The sequence below is a fragment of the Leptosomus discolor genome, chromosome 5 (genome assembly GCF_034619465.1).
Source record: "Leptosomus discolor isolate bLepDis1 chromosome 5, bLepDis1.hap2, whole genome shotgun sequence".
In the NCBI taxonomy this organism is placed as follows: Eukaryota; Metazoa; Chordata; class Aves; order Leptosomiformes; family Leptosomidae; genus Leptosomus; species Leptosomus discolor.
The window spans coordinates 52,385,802-52,409,347 of record NC_141395.1 but is presented as its reverse complement, the minus strand read 5'-3'; positions in this window follow the sequence as shown (position 1 = coordinate 52,409,347).

Genomic DNA, 23,546 nt, shown 5'->3' with positions numbered 1-23,546 from the left:
CAAAAATATGCATACCTCTAAACAGTGAAAACTTATAGTGTAAGAAGGAGGTCATTTAGACAGCAGTCAAATATAGGCCACGTCTTACAGCTAAGAATTATGTTACTATTTTTTAACATGTTCATATTTTTGATCATATCACAGTAACAGCTCAGGCAAGAAGGGAATCCAGTTAAATACTGCTCACAGTTAAAGCTCAGTTCATTTCTCAAGATGAAAAGAAATAATGACCTCTATTCTGGACACCTCAAGCTTGACACTAACTAGCAGAAGTTTCATATTTTAAGTCAATAGCTACCATATATTAAGCTAGACTGACGGAAAAAGAAACCATTGTTACTGAACTCTGCACAATCCCTGGTGAACAAAACGGCCACAGCCGCAGCCATCAGCACTCTGACCATTTCCATCACTGAGGATTCAAACCCCATCCTTCAGGTAAGAACGCACAATGGAGACGTGGGGACACTCCCCCTGAGTCCTAGCAAACAGTCTGCTGTATTAGGCGAATGCATGCAGAGGAGCTATCAGTCAAACAGCTTTCACCTGCTTAACAGCTTAACACGACAGCTGCCTTCCTATTACAACACTTAGAGAAAACATTGTAAGAAACAAGAAAAAATATGTTTATTAATTTTAAATACATTCTGGAAACGCAAGATGCTATATATATGCAAAAATTTCATCATGGAAAATGAAGAAAACTGCCTTGACCAAAAGCCTCTGAGCTTTATCATATGACAGACTGAATACTGTGTATTTCTAGATTGTTGTGCAGACCATGCATGTTGAAGTCTGCATACAGTATAGCTACATATAGTTAACCCGAATATTGTAAACAGTCATAACAGCATGCTTGGCACCATAATAGTTCAAAGACAAACCACTTACAAAACATAAATATAATGCACATTGAGCCCCATGTTGGCACATGTAGATTATACTATCTGAGAACGAGCAAGATTAACCCTGTCTTAGATATACCTGTATTTACACAGGAGTCAAGTGACAATAGCATAGCGCCCTAGTGACCCAAACTGAAGGGGTGACATGGCAGAGTAGCTAGGCATAGAGATAAAGGTTAATGCGGTCAAGGAGCTGGTGAACAGGGAAGCACTGGTATCCCCGTGTGGTGCTAAGATGCACAACACCTCACTGTGCAAATACCACTTCTGTTGGGAAAACTTCGCATGGACAGTGTTGTGTTCATCTTTGCGAAGATCCAACAAAAGAGCTGTATCTGCCCTGATGTAATTCCGATCATCTTGTTAATGTTGTCTATGTACATTTATAAGCCATGTAGCCGAACTGATTCTACTAAACTCACAGAGGTAGTGCCTCACGAGCACGACCACTGGTCTAGAAAGCAGGAGGCTCGGCTGGTAGACCTATCTCTTCCACTAGCCTGCTGGATGACTCTCAGCAAAAAATCCTTTTGTGCCTCTGCTTCCACTTCTAACACTTCAGAGTAACATTTTCTGGACTAAGAGCTGTCTCTCAATGTATTTTTATATAGCTTCTAACACAATAATGTGACCTCAGGTGCTACGTTTGGGCACAACCAACACAGTAATAGAAACAGCAAGGGGGCAAAATCTACAGAAAATCTTCTGCCAGACAAGACTTCCATGAAAATTATGCACAACAAATCTTTTTAATTATTATCATCACAATTGTTTGCAAAACACCAGAGTACTACACTCTGTATTTATTGTTTAGCCATTTAACATGGGATTTAGTGACCTATTCCTTTTTTTATTTCATAAAAATCTTAGTTTTATTTTTGCCTAGTTTTGCTATACAGTTATTTAAATAGACTTTGAATAGGACATTAAATGTTTCTCTCTTGCAGTTGTTCTTTGCAATGCAAATTTAAAATATTTTTATAACATAAAGAAAAGTAGTTGTCTGGTGTGTTCTCTCATATTCAAATGAGTAGTCAGGAAAATGTGCTGCAGACATTCAAAGGGTGAAAATAATATTAACATGTGAATAATTGAGATTTGATTGCCTTGCTGGTCGACATACAATACTATTGTGAATATTCCATAAAAATCAAAGACACATGGGAGCTTCATTACAATGAGAAAGAACTTACGGTAAGTTTTACACCTCACAATATGCATCTGTGAATACTGAATTATACCTATCTTCTCTAAGCTATCAGTAAAATCACAAACATTGTAACTCATACAGCCACAGAAATAAATGCAACAGTGCGAGAAACATATCTGAAATCATCTCATTTCTTTGCAGCCTTTAATAAGGTATCTTGCTGATTTCCTATTATTGCAGTGACCCTTTCTAGTAATAAATATCCTGTGTATGCCAAACATACCTTTTAAGAAATGCTTTACAAAAACATCTAACTGTCAATACATTCAATCATATTTATTTATTCAATACACTTCATTATATACATCACTGTTTTATGCTGTCACTGACTTAATTATTCTACCAGAACTAACACGTTTAAGTCTTGGTACACTTGAACATAAAAGTTATAAATGAGACCATGTCCTTTACTACACAGATCTCTGATTTAAACAGTAAAGTTTGCAAACCTGTTTTAAACACTAAAATTTCCAATATGTCAAATGAGAATGAAAATACGAATGACTAAAATGAGACTCCTATTGTCCAGCACACACATGTGACATGTCCAAACCAGGCAATCAGAAGTGCTGAAGAGGGGGGCAGATTTTAAGCCCTGGCTTCCTTCACTTTTCCGGCATTTCCTGAGGAAGATCGGTTAAGAACCAGCGTGACAAAGCACTGCTTTGCGGCTGTGAAACTCACCTTCAGTCCCGAAGATGAACTTTTGAACCCACACCTCCCATTTCACAGACGCTTCTCCTATGGCGCTATGCCTAACCCCACAATAGGGAAGGCAATGATCCCTTTTACAGTTGTGCTGTGTCCCAGGGCAATGAAGAGCACAAGACTTGAAGCAAAGGGGAAGGGAGCCAGTTGTCAAAGTCTACATGCCAGTAACTCCCAGGTATTTCTTTCGGGAGGCAGGGGCAGGAAGGGACCATGATAGTCTTACTGTACCTCTGCTCCCTAGGCTGTTTACGCATTTTACCAATGACTCTTCACAGTAAAATGCAAAATTTGTCTTAGACGACACACCATTTTGGTCAAACTGCAAAACAATTTGGGACATACGGAGACTTAAGGACCGAAGCTGTTTAAAGGGCTTTTGAGAGCGATTCACCTCAGTATCTTCCTAGCTGTACAACTGTTTCTTACTTTAAAAGACTGACTGGAACTCATCAGCCCAGTTAAATTCCTGCTGAATACTGAAAATTTGCTCTGAAATTATCCTTAGACATTTTCCTATGCTAAATAAACCAATGAAACCAATGTGTAACAACTCTCTTAAAACTAAAATCTCAGATAAATCTCTTTAAAAGAGGTTAGGAAAGATTTACATTGATGATTTTGGGGATTTTTTTTTTTTATTTTGTAAGACTGATACTTAGTTTCATTTCTAAAAAAATTGCCTTCAACAAGTTTGGTAATACTTTCAGGAGCTTCTACATATTTATGTGCTTTTATCTTGGAATTATTTTCTTTTGTAAATAAAACATATGCTTCTCTTAAGCAAATAGAAAAGGACTATATATTTGAATGAACTAAATACTACTTGCAGTGACTTTAGGAACAATTAGGGTCTACTGGGGAAAAACTGAAACAAAACTGAAAATCTTTAAAGAAAACTGAAAATATTTAAAGAAAACTTAAATGCTTTCTGATAATAGATTAGAAGTGTGCTACTTATATAAAGAGAGGTTTAATATCAAAATTCTAAGTACTTATTATATTTGTAAAGAAAATGTTAGGAAAAATGAAACACGCTTTCATTTCCCCCCCGCCAAAAAATTCAGATTGAGATCATGTGTAGAGCTGAGTCAGGAAATAACCAACACTCTGTATTAGATTTGTGTGAGAGCAAAAGACTAACTCCATGGGGAAAGATTTTGAAATATGAAAATTCCCATCACTGACAGGTTATTCTAAGCACCTTTAAATTCCAAATCTTAATTTTTACTGTTTAAAATAATAAAGTTTGCACAGTAAGGTGAATAGAACTATTTGATAATTACAAATCCTTTCAAGAAAGAGAAAGACCTAAACAGACACATGGTTGGACAGCGAAGTCTGTCTCCAGGATGAAATCCACAGTAAAAAGTACAACCTGTAAAAAACTAATTGCTAGGATGTCTGGGGGTTGCGCTGAACAGGGGCATTCTGATAAACACCAAACATCTCAGGGCCAGTCCTTGGACAGACAAAACGCAGCACTGTAACACACGGTCAGCCTCTGACCCAGAACGCACGGTGCTCTCTCCAGCCGTTCCAAGCCATTTGTCTCTGTTATCCAGCCTCAGTTAACAGCTGAACTTTTGTAAATACCAGGATACCATCCTTGCTTTAATAGTTGAGTTTTTCTGTGATTTAGTGTCTTTTGGGTTTAAGAATCAATAAATATTAAAATGTTTATTGAGAAAAAAATTTAAGGCCATAATACGTTTTGTCTCCTTTTGAATTACTCTAACAACAACGACATTAACACTTTTCTAGTGTTGCAGGCCAATTTAAGATGTTTAAACATTGGAAGTGTCCTTCTGTGGGTGAAATGTCCTGCAGCATGGATTTATCTTGCATTGGTACTAATATTTTATGGAGAAAATTCAATATTCATGTTAATTCCTTTAATAAGCCCTCATTAAAAACTATTTTATCTCAGTTAAATCAGTCCTTGACAAACTCCTATAAAATTTTACATACCTGTTGGAAGTGAAAATATTGGCTATCTCAGGAGTGGGTGTGGAGGGCAGGAGGGGATGGAAAGAGGGAAGAGAGAACAGAAAGCTATCAGATAAAATAGATTTTGTCTCGGAAAATCCTTTCTTCTTTATATTTTAAATAAATTTTTAATGAATTACTGTATCTAGGTCACACAAATAAAGAAAAAAAGCTATTCATAAGATGGTTAGTTAAAACCACATCAAAATATTCTGGGCTTTTCCAGTCCTCATTAAAGTCAAAGAATCTGCTTTCCCTCTCTATCCCCAAGATACCCTGCGTTTTTATTTTTCTTTTATTTTTTATGGTTTAGCTTTAAGATTTCCTTTCAATTATTTTTAAGAAGGCATTGACACATCATGTCTGTAACACAGACAACGCTCCCTTCAAGCTGGCATTTCTGGAGCCATATAAATGACAAAATGAATCAATACTTGTTATGCCAGATCTTGTAGAAAACGAAGGACTGAAAAATAAAATGATACAGCAGATCACACTTCATCTCCTGTTGTCACTCTTCTCAAAGAGACAAATACCGTTTTTGGGGAGGGTGAATAAAAGGAATCTAATTTTTTTTTTTAATTAAAATAACTAGATATTAATAATACCAGACAGACCAATACAACAAACCACTTTTAGGAATACATTGTTTTGGGTTAGTTGTTTAAACATTTGAAAGAGTAAGGGGGAGATGTGCACTCTGTCTCAGGAGCAGGACCACCTCCAAGAAAGGAGAGGAAAGAGGAGGTGGTCTGAGGTCTGTACAGGTGGACAGAAGCTACAGCTTCTTGTCGCCCTGCACTAGCTCCTGGTGTTGGGACCTTCTCCCACCCAAACAGGCACAAGAAAACGAAACCTATCAGCAGAGGGTTATGGGGATTTCTCCTCCCATTACATGCTCTTTGTTCTCAGGATATAGAAAGTTACCCTACATAATCACATAAAGGAATACATTTCCCTAATATAATCATCTGATGAGCACTCAGAGATGGGTCCCTTTTCCCTCTCTCATATTTAACCCGTGTCAAATACAAGGCTTTCTCTACTTATCAACTGTAAAATCAAACCACAATCCTGTTGGCTAGGATAAGAAAATAATTATGATAGCACATACCAATATAGCTGTGTAAATAATACCGCAAATTCAGGAGAAAAATATTAAAAATGAATCTAAAAAAAAAAAAAAGGTTAGGCTGATTTGGGATTCTAAGTGAAGAAGGATACAGACGTCATGCTACCTAACTGTCGAATCCCATAAAGAGACATGCCCTTCTAGGGAACACCCAAGAGACCTGGACATTGAGGTCACTCAGCAAATTCCAGAATGGGACCTTCGATATTAACCCTCAGGTAATGCCTCACCTTTTCAAGTGTTTCCAGGAGGGAGAGTACAATCAGGATATTTTGACACTAATGCAAGCAGACAAACAAAGGGTTAACTTTCATCGTTTTCTTTGCATGTCTTTGTTGCAATCTCTGTAATCTATCCAGGAAATTAATAATGGAAACTTTTGATCTTTGGATGTTGTGCTGGTTTTGGCTGGGCACTGTAGCTGTTATGGGGCAATGTTTTGGATTTGTGCTGATAACTCAGGGATGTTTCAGTTACTGCTGGGCAGTGCTTGCACAGAGCTGAGGCCTTTCTGCTCCTCACCCCACCCCACCCATGAGGAGTTGGGAGGGGACACAGCCGGGACAGCTGATCCCAGTGACCAAAGGGATATCCCACACCATGTGACATCACACTCAGCATATAAAGCTAGGGGAAGAAGGAGGAAGAGGGGGACGTTCGGAGTGATGGCGTTTGTCTTCCCAAGTCACGGTTACAGGTGCTGGAGCCCTGCGGTCCTGGAGAGGCTGAACACCTGCCTGCGATGGGAGGTGGTGAGCGAACTCCTTGGTTTGCTGTGCTTGTGTGCGGCTTTTGCTTCACCTGTTAAACTGTCTTTATCTCAACCCACGAGTCTTCTCACTTTTACCCTTCCCATTCTTTCCCCCATCCCACTGTGGGGGAGTGAGCAAGCGGCTGCGTGCGGCTCAGTTGCCGGTGGGGTTAAATCATGACAGATGTGCTGCTTTTATGTGCTGCCAGTCAGGCTCTTGGAGCTACACCTTAATAAGATTTTTTTAAAATTATTTTTAAAATTTATTTATTTTTTTAAGAAAAAAAGGCAAGCAAAAGTTGGTGACTTTTCTCTGCACTTCCAATATTTTGACCAGATCTATTTGTAGCCAGCTATCTCATCTCCTCCAAGTCATCATTTATCATTTATACAGCAAGCTATTTTAATCTTTCCTCATCAGTCATTCCTGCTGCCTTCTTAATCATTTTTAATGCATTCCTGATTTTCTACAGTTTCTGTGGCCTAAATCTGTTTTCAATCTTCAGTTTTAGGTATAGTGACAGTAAAAGGTGCAGGACTGCTGTCTTTCTCTTCACTCGGTGACTTGATGATACTATGGATTGCCTAAAAACAATCTTAGCTATATTTGCTGCCATATGACATTTTGAGCTAATCTCATGCTCACTAGGATTGCTTGGTCTCATTTGACAGTGTTGCTTCCTCTGTGTTTTTGCTTTCTCTTCAGCTTCATGTCTCTGTGAGGATTAAATGAGTCTTGGCAAGTAAGACAGTCTCCTACTATCATTTTTATATTTCTAGCCTTCCTAATAGACCTCACCAGTTTTCTCAGCTCTCAAGGAGTTTACAGTCCCAAAGTATTTTAATCAGTGAATTATTTCAATGCTTTAGAATTTAAAGCCATTATTTAAAAACAGGTCTAATAAGGATAACGGTGGCATGGTTAGACATCTCCCCTACAACACAGTTCTCAGTCCAAATCTTCTCTGTTACGTACTGAGCTGTTTTTCAGGACATATGACGTTAAACATAAACAGGCTGATACAAACTAATTTTTCAAATGATTCTTAAGACAAGATGATTCTTTTGGCAAATTTATCATGCTTTCTTAAAGTAACACCCAATTTTTATTGCTTATGGAATTGCTACAAGCCTCCAAGAAAACTTCCAGTAACATTATTTTGACTAGTATTTTGCTCCCTTATGTTTCCTCTATTATTTTATAAGAGTTTGAAATTGGATTTGAGGAATGTCACGGTCTAGGCTGCTGAATACCAAACAAGAAGTCAAGAGCTTCCAAATTGTAATCCTAGCTCTGGTACAGACTTGATAAGAGGCCTTATGCAAGTCACTTAATATCTCCACCTTGTCCTCTTTCTTCAGAAGCTGGCAATAATACTGATGATATTCCAGCTCAGTGGGTTGTTGCATGAATGAAATGAAAGAATGCAAAACACTGAAAAAATGCTGTGGCACTAAGAAGTTTAATAGAAAACACACAGTGTAATTGAAAACATAGGACTTTGTTTTGAGGATTAGTAACATCTTTGTTTTTCCGGCCTGTATCACTTACACCTGTATATTTCTAAGTATTTTTCTGTATTTTTTGCTCATGGGTATTTTTTACAATTTATCTCCCATATTAATTGATCAAAATAATTATTTGATCTTTCATAATGGAGAGATATGTTTAAAAGTAATTAACTCCCATAATCAAGAGGCAAATTAGAATCACATTTGCTATTGTATTCACTCCAAAATGTCCCTCTCAGAAGTCTGTCTTGGGGATTTAGGCCAGATGACCATACTGTGCATCTGACTTACAGGAAGAAAAGTTAGTACTAACAACCAAGTAATTCTGATATCTGACTCTAGCTCTGCCAGTAACTTTCCCCAAATGACGCAGTAAAACACTGGCATATTGTGCTTTTGTTTTATCCATCCCATGCTTTTACCCTATTTATTCAGCCTGGATAGACTTTTGTATCAGTCATGGATAAACTGTGTCTTTAAAACACAAGTACATCTGCAGGCAACACATGGTAGACTGCCACATCCCTGTGGAGCCTTGGTTTTACTCCTTAGCCTATACACTGCATCCTGAGTCCGGAACCCAAGACTATCATTCACCACAGAACACCTGAACGCCTTTCTAGTCTATGTGGAAAGTCTAGGCTATCTTTTTGCACACTAAATCTCACGTGCATATATCAATGTTTAAGTTTACAAAGGTAGTCAAGAAACAAGAGATACTCTCACCACTGAGAATATGCAGCAAGACATCTGAAATTCCTTTCCTTGATGAACCTTACAGTTCGTTGTGTCCACAATGGAATTCTCTGCATGGGAATATGAAAGTTCCCATCATCTATATATACAATATACAGGCATCTGATGAAGAAAAATTTAAAGAAAAATCTGAATATGGATCTAATTATGGTGTTGTTTGAGTCTTAAAGTTGGTCTTGTATTTGGATCTGACTTCAGCTCTGTTTTGCACCACAATCATGCAACCAGGAGCAAGATCCTTATAAACTAGACCTATAGACTCTCCCAGGCTTCCACCATTTCATTAACACAAATTCAAAGCTATCTGTGGAATTTTCCCTCTATCATCTCATCCTGAACACATCTGAACTTTAATTGCTCTTTGGTTTCTGACATTGAAGCCTACCAGTAGTCTAATGTTTTGCAGAAATTTCTTTAAAATTTTTCAAGACTGAGTGGTTTGATATATATAGCATGTTTAAATCTGCCCAGCTTCATTCATTGACCTGTCTTGCCTGCAGAGACTATTTCAGTAATTTTCCTCTGTCATGACTATTAAGGCCACAAAACCCAGTTGTGGTGCCTTTCCCAGTGTTTTAACTGATAGTTCAATATTTAGGACAATCTCTGGGACAACGGGAAATCTTAACTGGATTCTCTGCTGCTGCAAATTAGAATATGTATTCTCGGTCTCCTGAGTGTGTGCCTTAACAATCACTGTAGCATGGCTGCTTCAGGGTCTTACCCGTATGCCTCCCTTCCTAGACCATCTTCAAAAGTATTTGACATTTACTTTGTAGTTAAAACTACGGGAATTTTCATGCCAAAGACTTACTAGGCATGAGTAAGGCATTTGCATCTTTCGATGCAAAAATTATTTTTGTATCTGGATGTTTGTTTTCCAGTTCTGTGCTGAGACAAGGGAATTAAATTAAACCTTGCATAGTAACATTTTCACTCTTACTGAGAGATCAGAAAGCCTGCATTTCCTACACTATGCCCCATGCCATATAAAAATCTGCTAGCAAGAAATGTGTTAAAAGCAATGTGTTCAAATACGGTGTCTATCATTGAGAACCCCTGAAATTATACTTCAATTTTTCTCTTTAAAATGCATTATGCATACACACAGAGTCTTATTTGCTCCCTCTTTACCATTTTATGAGAAGTCAAACAAATGCTCTTTTAGAGACTCTTTTAAGCAAACACAATGAAATGAAAACACAATGCAAGAAAGACGTGGAGCTTCTGGAGTGAGTCCAGAGGAGGGCTACCAAGATGGTCAGAGGGCTGGAACACCTTTCCTATGAGGACAGGCTGAAAGAGTTGGGCTTGTTCAGCCTGGAAAAGAGGAGGCTCCAGGGAGACTCTATAGCAACCTTCCAGTACTTAAAGGGGGCCTACAAGAAAGCTGGGGAGGGACTTTTTGCAAGGGCCTGCAGTGACAGGATGAGGGGTAATGGTTGGAAGCTGGGAGAGGGCAGGTTTAGACTAGATACAAGGAAGATCTTCACCCTGAGGGTGGTGAGACACTGGAACAGGTTGACTAAGGAAGTTGTGGATGCTCCATCCCTGGAAGTGTTCAAGACCAGGTTGGATGGAGCCTTGAGCAACCTGGTGTAGTGGGAGGTGTCCCTGCCATGGCAGGGGGGTGGGAACTGGATGGTCTTTGAGGTCCCTTCCAACCCAAACTATTCTATGATTCTATGAAATAATAATAAGCCAAAGATATTTTCCTAAAAACATTGTCTGAACATTAATCAACCACATTGACACACCCTTTTTGATGTAAACTCTACAAAACCTGTTGCCAATGTATCTTTTCTAGCAGTATGTTATTTGAGCAAATAGTGATTTTCCAGGACAGCACCTAATAATTTAGTGTCAGCAGTGAACTTGCTTCTGGGATCCAAATCTGTGTACATTTGAATGATCTAGAATTCGGTGCTGGCTGTGCATTCCTGGTTTTGGTTAACCCTTTGCAAAGACACAGCTCAGAAAAAAATCAGTTTATATTCAGATACAAGTCTAAAGTGTCATTCTCTCTCCTTGTACTGACTTCTTGTATCATAAATGTTGTATTGCACCTGTTTCATATATTCTCTGCTTCTTCCCGTGTCTACCTGACTCTGCTCAAGTCCATTCACACTATTTCTTACTTGAGTCCACCTTATTTCTTCCATTCTGCTGAGTCCTTCCTATGGATTTTCCCCCTCTTCAACCTTGGAAGGGCAACACTGGCATGAATTTTGTCACATTGCTTTTATTTGTGCTTCCTATGGGCCTGTACAGTGACAGGCTGATTTGTTTATATCAGAAGCTTTTTTTTTTTTGCTTGCTATTACTCTATATAGTACCTAAAAGAGCATGGTCTTGTAAGCACTGGGACCAGCAGCACCTGAAGTGAACGTGATCTGTCGTTCTCTGTCAGGAGCCACTGTATTACTACTCTGAGTCAGTGGCACAAAGCAGGATGTTAACTGAGTTTTTGCCTCTTAATGTGCTTCAGAATGAACAGCACTGGATCTTTCAGCTGCACGGCATTTTTAAAGACTATGAAAGAACGATTCTTTTAACAATGGGTACACATTGCTCTTGCTCTTTCTTTCCACACTATAGGCATGTATGGGATAGGACAAAATAAAGGAAAAAGGAAAAAAATTCCACTAGATTTTCAAAATGCAAAGTAGATTATGATTTATTTTTAAGCCAAAAAATACAAGCCTGCAAAGGAAATTTTTAGAAACCTCAGTAGGAATCATTAAAATCCAGAATGTTTAACATAAATATACTTCTCATTATCTCCCCTGTATCACAGGAGATTGGACAAATTTGAGTGTAAAAAAACCTCCCTATGAATCTTACATTTAAACAATCTGTTCTATTGATTATACTCAATCTCTGACATCATGCTGTAGAGCTGTAAAGTATCTGATAGGAGTGCAGTAAAAACTAGTTAAAGCAAATAATTTACAATGAATAATTTCTCCCACAAATTTGCTACCCTGTAAAGATTTTTCTATAGCTCTTCCTGTCACAATATCTAACCTCTGGTCTAATGGATGATATTTTTAGGATTCATTATTAAAGCAACTCTGCTTTAAATCACAGCATCGCTTTCATTGACTTAACTGGGGCAGGAAAGGATATAAATTGAAAGGAGAGGAGTTTTGCTGTTGTTTTTCCCCCAAATGAATCTGAACAGATGCACTTTAAGTTTTGCTATTCAACAGCTTGCAATGAGTAAGGATTTTTTTTCTTGCAAATATAGATCAGTTACAAACAGCTCTTTGATAACACTTGAATGGCAATATTAAATATTCTAAATATTCTTTATCTAGTTTACCTAGATTTACTTTGATCTAGTATGTCCAAAGTTATTGTTTGCTTCCAATTGACTTTTGGTGTGTTACTTCCACCAAGCTTGCTCAGGAAGCTCTCAAACAAACGTTCAAAAACATTCACACCAATGAAACTTGGCTACTCAGAGCTGAAATATAAAAAGAACACAGAAATAGGCAAAGCTAATTATAAGTGTGTATGAAATCTAGGGAAGAAAGTTGCTTGTGTTTTTTCACTTGGCTTAAGTGATCAGCTTTGGCAGCTCAAATTGATTATTTTCGGTCCATATTATCTTATCATCCCAACTAATTACAACACATGTGATGCTGCATGCACTTAACTTGGTCTTGTCAACAAATATTATTTGACAGAGCTAATTATTTTGAAACTAAAAGATACTCAGCAGGGACTACACTGGTCTTTTAACATGCAAGTCTCAGTTGCCCAACCAGACTGCATGCAACATACAGTCTTTGGTTTCCATGAGTATTGTTAGTTATTCTGGTAATGTGATCACGCTTTCTTATATTCCCTTTGGAAAAAAAAAATCCTACTAAAGAACATCTTCTTCCTTTTCAGAAGTGCATAGCTGCTTTGTTAGCAGCACAACACCAATTCCTACGTATCTCATTTGTGTAAGTGATGTGAGCTGTCATGTAAGGAAGGAACTGCTTGACAAGTCTTACATGTTACATCAATCCCTTTGAAGAAAAACATCACTGGAATTATTTTAAATTCTAAGAGTAAGCTGTAGCTGAGTAACGTCACTATTGTCATCATTAAATTGTGTCACTTAAAATAGCCTTTTAGTATTTTTAACCATCCTTGCCATGTTTTCTCTAAAACTGATTACATGTGGATCACAGATGTTTTGTTAAGTTATTCAGCTCCTGATTATTGGGAAAATTTACCAGATGTTGTGGAGTAAGAAACCAGGTAACATTTGGAAGAGAAACTGGAATGCACCTACTTCTGTAAACTAAATCTGTTAAGCTAGCCCACCTTCAATTTATGTACAAATTTGTTTTTAAAATTATCTGTATATTTACATCAGAAAGGTACTGATTTAACGCTTTTCACTGTTCTATTTTTATATTTTTCATTGTAGGAAGAGCTAGGGCTCATAAGTAGAAAAGGTGTTTGAGGAAACCATTACTAATCCCATATTTCATTTTAATCAACATGTGACTTTCACCCCTACCTTTAATATTAACATAACGGAAAGTTAAGTGCTATCAGCTTCTATTAAAGGCAAAGTACCTCCACAATAAAAATGTTTGCCATGGTTAGGAGAAGGATCTGGACAAAATATCTCCACATCAGTATTTCTCAAAATTGATTTCCTTAGATGTTTCCAGTAGTTTTTATTGAGCTATTTCTTTTTCTGTCTGTCAACTTCTCTAAAGGGTAAAATAAAAAAAAAGTGCAAAGAAACACATTTAAGAAACAGTGGAAAATTGCAGCCATCTCTGTTTTTTATATATTGGTAATCTAAAAATAACAACTTACTATTTGATGCATTTTCCTGTCTTCTGAATATTTGGAAAATGCTCTGAACAAGCCACCCATTCTGAAATGCTGAAGTTCTTTTGGAGATTGAGGTCTTTACTAAGAGTCCAAGATGAATTAGAAGTTCTGTGTGTGCACACATCTTCAGAACAGCAACTAATTCTATAGATCTGCACTAATTCTTGCTTTCCTTGCTGCAGCAGTATACCAGAGACCTGTGAAATGCTATGACTAATACCAAAGGTAAAGTGTAGACTGTGGGCTTTAAGGGCAGTAAAGATGTCTGACAGAGTCAAATACCTTGTTCTCCTTTTGTTTGTTGCTGTCCGACCTACAAATCCTCAGGTTTGTAACTTACATGTTTGGACTGCTTGACATCAGCAATGAAGGGGTACATTAATCAACACAGAAGTATGAGTAATACAGGGAGTCTAGTTACAACAGCTGAAGATGAGATTTGAAATAACCTTGTCCAGAAGAACAACTGCTTTGCAAAGCATAAACATTTAAAAGTATCTCTGCACAGTTCAGTCTCTGGCTACCAAGACAATCCCTCCAAAAAGTTACATAGAAAAAGCGGAAAATATCTAATGGAACATTGTCAATCTGTTCATATGTCGGTTGTATAAAATTATCTCCCACTTCCAGATCTTGTCTCGAAAAGAGAACCACAACATAAAATCTTGAGACAAGTCCTGTTCTTTACAGGAGGCAGAACTTGGCAGATCTCTCCAGACAGAGAAAATACTATCCTAAAGCTCTAAGACTAGCCTGCTAAATTATGGTTTAATTTTAAATTCTATGCAAAATAGCTTTAAAAAAATATGATGTCCTGAACCTCCCATAATTAAATCTATTCCCTTACCACCATAGCTCTCTGAAAGTGTGTCACACCTTCCTTCTCTGTTTTTTTATATCTCTGTAACTTTGTTCCCCACTTAAACCTAAATGGACTGAGAACTTAAGATAAATACCTTCAAAACAGTCAAAACTATGTCTTCATGTTGTCCTTGGTTTAGGAAGAAGGGCAGTTTGAAGTATTCAGAAACAATCCATATTCTAATCTCCTTGATGTGAAACCCTGAAATACTGAAGAGAGGATTTTTAGAAAGTGCTTTATTAACAATGGCATTTTGGAAAATTAAGGTTTTTCCTCACATACTGAAGATTTAGAGGACAACTCTTTCCATGTGCCTTTTCCCTGGAATGTTTTATTTTTGGGAATTGTGGTAGGAAGTAGGAATTGGAAATAATAATTAAGAACAGAGAAATAACTCCTGACAACTTAAAGGGCAATAGCTACAGCACAGGGTGGGAATGTAAGGTGTAAACATCTTTCTTATCTATATAGCTACGGTTCTATCTTTGTAAAATACATAGAAGTAATACTTTCTATTTTACTTGCAGAGTGGTTTTTTTAATATTTTAATTCTGCAAAGTTTAGGATAAATAACATGGGATTATTAGAATTCTCATTTTAAAACATATTTCTAAATAAGTTACCATCAATATTTGAGGAAGTGATGTTGACATCCTAAAATATCCTACCATGATTTGTATCTAATACACATAAATAGACATTGATACATCTTTTCCAGCGACTCATCTGGGGTGTTACAATTCTGCAAGTGAAAGGCATACTGCTTTTTCAGTTTAAGGAACTCTAACTGAAAGGGAAAAGTAGGTCTTCAATTCTGAGGTAGGTACAGTTTCTAACTGCATATTTTATATAGAAAAATGTGTTGTAGAACAAAGTCAAGCAGATATTTGCATCCAAGTTCTGGTACATTCCAAATTAGAAACTTAACCCGAAATAACAACCTGCAAATAGAAGCATGCCACCCCCCATGGACAAAGCACAACGCTGTGGTTGTTAAAATAGTCTAGACAGACTAAAGAAAGAAAGAATACGATGAAAACAAATGAGATGCCCTTATTACATTTGTGTTTGAGAGAGCTCAATGAATCTGCCAAGATTTTATAACTCTCAGTATTCCTAACGCTAGTGAGAAGAAAGCTGTAGACATCATGTATTTGCATAGGTGTCAGCCCAGACAAAGGACTTCCCTCAGCTCTCTTGGTAAGCCAGGCGGGTGCATCTAGCGGCATATGCAGTGAAAGACTGAAGTTATTATGAGGAATTCAGGCTCAATTTAACCAAAGTTTATGAAACATTTCACAGAATTCAAAGACATTCTTTTTAAAGTGTATTTTTATTACAATCACTAAGCTATTATATTATACTAAATTTTTACTTTTAGCCTTGGATTTTTGCATCAGTAAAAAGGATGTAAGTTTTATTCAGACAGATTTTGCACTAATTTCAAATGTGTTCAATGACTTACTCTGATTCTTTTAAACAATACCATGTACCTTCTACTGTTCACAACATAAATTTTGGCCTACAGTTAAGGTGACTTATCAAATGGTCATTTACATGCTTTTATAGAATTACCTATGTCTGTATTAAATTGTAGTTGATTTCTTAGGAATCAGGGCATTTCTACTAACTTGCCTGCCTAAAGTATCACAGATGCTAGAAAAAACATTTACCCCCCCTCTGTATCCTTATTTGTACAAAATGTTCTACTTTATAAAAGTTATCATAAGTTAAGTTTGGTGACTGAATTTGTTATGAACTATATAGTGAACTTTTTCACAAAGCATCATCGACAAAAGCATGCCATATACCTATAAATATCAGCTCCTGATTCTTGGTGTTAGTGCTACCATAAATACTTTCACGGCTTTTGCCTTCATCCTACACTTCAGTAACTACAGAATGAAGAAATAGATCCACATGCAGTCATAATTTTCTGTATTCCAAACTCCATCCAAACACAGAAAAGCAAAGCATATTTCTGTGCCACCTATCTGAACAAATAGCTAGCTACATTTCCAGAAAGATCTTGAGACTTTTATTTGTTTTTTTTCTTTCTCTGTGCTACAAATTCACTAAATCTTTAAGCTGAATAGCAGAAAAGTTCTGCTGAGAATCTGAAAATATTAGCACTCTCTCAGACAACTCAACTGTAAGGATTATAAAGCAACTGCTATGAGCTTGGTTAATGATCCTCTAAATTCAAATATACATCTTCGTTTGCTCTCTCAATATATAGTTTATGAAGTCAAATATATACACTTTAAAGAGTTTACTATACAAATGTTGAAGAGATGCACAACAAACTTTTTCCCAGTCAGGAAGATCTAAAGAATCCTTAAAAATGAACAATTTGAAAATTGAGGAACATTTTTAATTAGTCTGTAATTATAGAATCAACTAAATGACACAAAGGGTGCCAGAGAATACCTGTTCTACCTGGTCTTAACAGAATCTGCTCCAGGAAAATGCTGTGGAGAGTAGACTTTTCAATTTCCTGCTGACTGAAGTGAAAAAAGAAATGTTTCAGGTCAATTTAAAACAAAAATATTTTCCCCCTCTCAAACCAAAGTGAAAAACTAGGGGAAATATATTGTCTCGGGTGAAAGCTAGAAGCCAATAAAAGACAGGAAGACAGACATTTTAAAATATCAGTATATGGGAAAATTCAAAGCTATTTTAAGAAGTAGTCATCTAAAATGCTTCGATTTTTATTCTCTCTCCATTTTTCACGCTAAAATAATATGATAAATTTGACATAATGTTAAGTGCAGCTGGCTGAAAAGTTTGCAGTTTTTCAGTGATCGTTCCACATTTGCCTAGTGGCATCACCTCACAAGCATTAACGAACTTGCTTTCATGATGTCTCCTGCTGGGAAGGAGGTTCTCTATCCCAGCATAGTAACAAGCTAGCAAAGTTCTAAAATTTAGATAATTTTCTCAAAATATCTTTATAGACACATGGACGCAGCCTTAAGCCCTGATCGAGTACTTATACACAAATGTAATTCCATTTGAAACCGGTTAACAGAAAGACCTAAATGAGACTGGAGAACGCTATAATGACATTATTCCATTACATCTTCTCGCAAAACCTGTCTTATGAATATTTTGGTTTATTCTATTTTAATATCTGTGAAAGTTGTCTACCAAGATTTTTATTATTATTCCTCAAAGAACGAGACTGTCCTTGTACAATGATAGGCCAATTTTAAAAGAACACACACGACGTCACCTACACTTGGATGAACCCCATTCCATTCTGGTCTTGCTTCTTCTGCATGTTTCAACAAATTTTTTTTTATAGAAGTGTCTGTTGAATCCTTCCCAACATTTATATAGTTTACGGTTGCACAGTATGTACTGTGGGTATTTCCAGATGCTGTGAGGTTATATAGCATTTCAAAATAAATACTGCAGGCACCATACCAATTGGAGGCTTACAGATGGCTGATTGTGAAAAGCCATTAGAAAGCCTGAGTCCATGTGGCAGCAATTTCTGACTGAAATAGTGCAATGAATTGTACCCACTGCTTATTTCATTGGGGATTTTTTTTCCCTCTATCAGTACTCAGTACAGCAAAGAGCCTTCCTGTTCCCCATCACAAACTTTCATGACAACCAGTGGGGAAAAACAAAAAGAGTAGAAAACATACCTACATGACTTTCCTCACTGTCCAGCCTCTCCCGAGTTCCAAGTGAGTTATTTTCCCACCAGTGTTTCCACTAACATTTTCAGAGAATGTTTGTGATTGCATGAGGCTGATATTGCCAAATCTGTTATTTAGGGGATATAAGATAGAGAAAACGCTGAAAATGAGTCCACTGGAGCAGGTACCTACCGTGCAGAAGGAAGCCCTAGCATAACTGCTCTATGGGCTCTCATTGCTGATATTTTGGCACAGTGACAGCCATGGCACTCAGAGGAAAAAGGCTGTTCTTTAAAGTCACGGTGGGGCAGTCTCCTTATATCCAAAGCTCCTATTGATTTCTGTGAGGGTTTAGGATGCTGCCTGGTGAGTATAAAAGAATTAAAATAAACACAGGGCACCATAACCATAGTTGAAAAAAAATATTTGGTTTAACAGGATTTCTGGAAGTGAAATAAGATTGAACTTTTGATGTCTGTCTATCACCTCCTCCTTCCCTCCTCAGGTTTATAAAAAATCTAATAGCTTCTTTCTCTAATTTTCCTTTATGATCTCTCTTCCCCCATTGGAAACAGGCAGAACCTCTTTATCTAAAGATGTTTTCCCCCTCAGTTGACTGCCACCCTGAAACTCAAGGAAATGAGGTAGTTAACAAGGGAATTTGCTGCAGCCTAGCAACTATTCTTACTAAATGGTAGAAAGATGTTACTGTCATCCATGAGACTATGAAAGCAGCCTGAGACTCGGCAGACCTCATCAGAAACTTCTCTGGTTTCCATTGTGTAATGTCACCAGCAAAAGCTCTCGACTTCAAGCAAGTAACTGCAAAAACATGATACACTGAATTCAAGCTTTGAAACACTAGGGGTCTAGCTTTGAAAGGAAACAGTGTTCAAAGCAGGGAGTATCAAAATTGTTAAAAAGCATAGTGGAAAAACACATTGAATTCAGAGAAAACATTTATAGAGGGAGTAATTTTTCTCTCAGGAGTGTGAAAACAAGAAATGCCTCTCACAACAAGATTGTTAGGTGCTCTCTCCCTGCCCAAGAAGAAGTTATTTTACCAGATTCAAAAGGTTCACTTTGCATACACAGTGAGAAATATTGTCCATTTATAAGCATTCATTATGAGTAAACAAAATCCTAAGTTAGAAAAGCAGTAAAGATACTAAACCCACTGATTCATTTGCATGGAGTGCATTGTATGCATCTGTGGTTGAGTGAACTGGGTTTTACAATAAAAATCATTGCCTTTGTGATTCTTTTCCACTTTGCTGGAGCCAGCGACGTAAATAAGAGGCTGCAGTATGAGTATGGACACTCAGAATAAAAGTAATGCCACTCCAGGAAATCTATTTCTTCCCCTTCCTCCTGTTCCATTGTGATGCAAAGTGTGGCACTTAAGGCAATTTCTCTTGGAACACAATCTCGGTTTCTCTGCTCCTCATTTCAGATATGGTAAAGGTTAGGCTTGTTCTAATTTGCTGATGAGCTGATGGGCTTTTGTGTTGAGTTTTTCCTTCTTGTCCAGGTCAAACACTGGCAAAATTAGCACCTCTTCGAACTCACAAAACTCTGGATAATATTACGTACCTCAAAGAATCTAGTCTTAAGTGCCTCAAATTTTGACTCAAAATCAACAGATCGTTCTGATCTCTAATATTTCTGCAACTCTGTTTCCTTCAGAAAGTACAATAATGTCTTCCCCCAGCAACATGGCATGAAAACTCAGTTAATACAGTGGCCAGTGCCATAGGAAAGCTCATGAGAACATGAAAAATTCTATATGCAAAATATGTTTAGAATGCAAAAGAGACACTTTTTGAACAAATCAGAAAAAGCTATTGACTACCATAAGTGAGTGCTGTCATCTGTCCTGGGATCTGAATGATGCAGTGATCCTGACTGCATGTAATAATTTAATCCAAAGTCTGCCTGATGACACATAGCCCAAAGCAGGACAAATTAGAATTAAAAGTGTACAGTGAACAAACAGTCATTCCCCAACTTCTGAGGCTGGCTTTGCATCCCAATCTAAAAAAAAATCAAACCCAAACAAAATTTTGTTTGACAAAGAAACGCTAATGAAACAAATTTATCCATGCCCTGCCCACCCTGCCCCCCTCCCCTCCCCCCAACAAAACAAAACAAAACAAAACAAAACAAAAAGCTATTCACATGCCACCCATGTGAATACTCAACAAATATAAATCCATCACCCATGCCAGGAACATTTTGTGATATGGTCCTCTGAGAGATCTCTGAAGACAGAATTACTTCAAGCAATAGCACTGAAGCACTAAAACACATACCAATTCTCTACAAAATAGATACGTTCTCAGAGCTTCTTATTGGTAGCTGTATTTAACAGCTTATTCTAGGTATTTTCTATAGTCACATATGATTTTGTCCTGGTTTAACCCCAGCCAGCAACCGAGCACTGCGCAGGTGCTTCCTCACTCCTGTCCCTGTGGCCCCTCCTAGTGGGACAGGGAGGAGAATCCAAAAAAAGTGAAGAACAGTTTAATAATTGAATTTTTTTTTAAAAAAAAAAGAAGAAGAAAAAAAAGAGAAGAGGATAAAAGAGATAAATAAAACCCAAGAAAGACAAGTGATGCACAATGCAATCGCTCACCACCCGCTGACTGACGCTCAGCCAGTTCCCCAGCAGCAATATGCCCATCTGGGCCCACTTCCCCAGTTTATATACTGGGCATGATATCATATGGCATGGAATATTCCTTTGGCCAGTTTCGGTCAGCTAGCCCAGTTGCATCTCATCTCAACTCCTTGTGCACCCCCAGCTTCTGCTGGCAGGGCAGTATAAGCTGAGAAGCCCTTGATTTAGGGTAAGCACTGCTCAGCAACAACTGAAACATCAGCGCATTATCAACATTATTCTCACACTAAATCCAAACACAGCACTGCACCAGCTGCCAGGAAGAAAATTAACTGCCCCAGCTGAAACCAGGACAGATTTGTAAGCACATACAAATATATTTTGAAATTTTTCTTAAGACTGAAGTTGGGCAGGATTTCTTAAAACTGATCTGATTTCAACCATTGTTTAGATACCACCATTTCTAGTACCCAAAGATAAGTAATATAAATGTGTTTTGCATACACAGATCCTGACCAATATTTACAGTACAGCATCTCTACAAGAAACATTCTGTATTCCTGAAATTAAACAGGTTTGTCTGCTTATATTAACGTTTTTGGATGAAACTGCTTATTCCAATGGGGTTTACAAGGTATGACAACTGCAAGAATTCAGGTTTTCTGAGCTGTTCACTAAAAGGAAATTATTTAAATATGAAAGTATCTTTAAACGTTTCAGAATCCCTTGCATGTGTCTCCCAGGATTTGAAACTTTACAATTTGCAATTTGAATTTTGGTTGGCTTTGGTGGGGGTTTTCTGGTTTGGTGGTTTGTTTTTCTCCTTCATAATACATAGGACTGGACGTAGATTAAGGCAAAAAAAAAAAGTCAAAAGAAAAAACCAGTATTTTCACATAATCGTATCATGCTGTAAGCTGAAGTAGAAAGAAAAAAAAAATCTTTCAGAACATATTATTAAACTTTTGATAAAGTTTGTATTTCTCAGCAATAACAGACAAGCATAGAAAGATCCACAGTAATTAAATCTTCCAGGTCATGGCTTATGTATGGTAATGAGGGTCAAAATGAAGCTTGTTAGTTGGAAAAAGCTATGTAGTGGACTTCGACCTTTCTCTGGTAATTAATAAAAGCTAAGTAAATTTGTGTTCATGATAGATGTCAAACAGAAAATTTTCAAATTTTATAATACTTTCACAGAGGACGGAAGAGCTGCAATGCAGCAAGTTGAAGACTTGGGGAATCAAGTTACATAGTAAAAGACTTATTTTTAATCTTCACTTTATCTACCTAAACCTCCCTGTGATTCCTTTCAGCTCAGTCTATAACGCCTTCCATGTTCCTACCTCTCCTACCTCTTGCTCCACAAAGAAATAAAGCAAAATAATGTACTAGAAATCTGGCCAGCACTTACAAAGCAGTGTCCTTGAAATACTTCTAGTTTGTATTTTTATTTTTTAATTTATAAAAGTGGAAAATGAGACTGTGCCGGAAAGATGCTCTTAAGATACTGTGTATCAGTGCGTTGTGAAGAAGTATGTGTTCATGAAAACATAAAAAAGAATTTCTCCATAGAAGTAGATGTTTTAGAAACACCTGGGTGTAGTTTTTGAATATAGGTCCTAAATAAGTTCCCTCAAATCTTGGTATTACTCCAAATTCCTTTCTCCTGAAAAAAAGCATCCTTGATTTGTGCTCTAGACTCCAGCTTCTATCAGTTGCATCATTGAAAGAGCAGCAAACTACAGAAATAACTGTTTAAAATCATACAAAAATCCTATCTAGCACTAGAGCTTATTCTTCTGAGGATGGTCAACAGAAGCAGAGCACAATCAGAGAACAGTCTCCAATATGTCTTTTACATCTGTCGCCTCCATCAGGCCTTGGACAGCTTATTACACGTACTAATTCGAAATCCTGAATAAAGGCATGTTCAGAGGCGGACAATCAAGACTAAAATCAGTGATTACATAGAAAAGTTCATAACAGAATGAAATACCCCTTGTTGATCTGTTGATCTGCACCTCTTTGAAACGAGCCCCAGCCTAGCTGCTTGGAACTGGGCAGAGAATGCCTTGCCAGCCCAAGGTGCTCAGAGGTGACTGAGGCCAGCTGGCAAGGCAGGCAGCTTGGGCTCCTAGTCTAGATCACGTCGTTTGGGACAGGCAGCTACTTCTTCACAAACTGCACTGTCCTGCTGTAGATTAGAATAATTACACAGGCAGCTTAAATCCTATTTTCGTTAGCACTTCAAGTGGCACCTTATGGGAAGTAGGAAACAGTCCACAATTTGACTTTAGAGCCCAGTTAGCTACATTCACATTCTCAGTCACATAAAAATCACTTCACAATTAATTTTACTGATTTCATAACTTTGGTGTTCACTACATTTTTAGCAATAACAGAATTTGGTTCAAAAATTAATACACAGTTTAGATTTCAGCATGAATATTAATGAATTTATTGGTTTTGATACTTTAAAAAGTGACAAAATATTAAAGATCCCTATTTCAGAATAATCCCTAATATAGGGAAACTTATTTGCAGGTAAGGGCAAGTCAGAACTGGGTAAGAATAAAGTGCACACCCTCTCTAAGGCATTT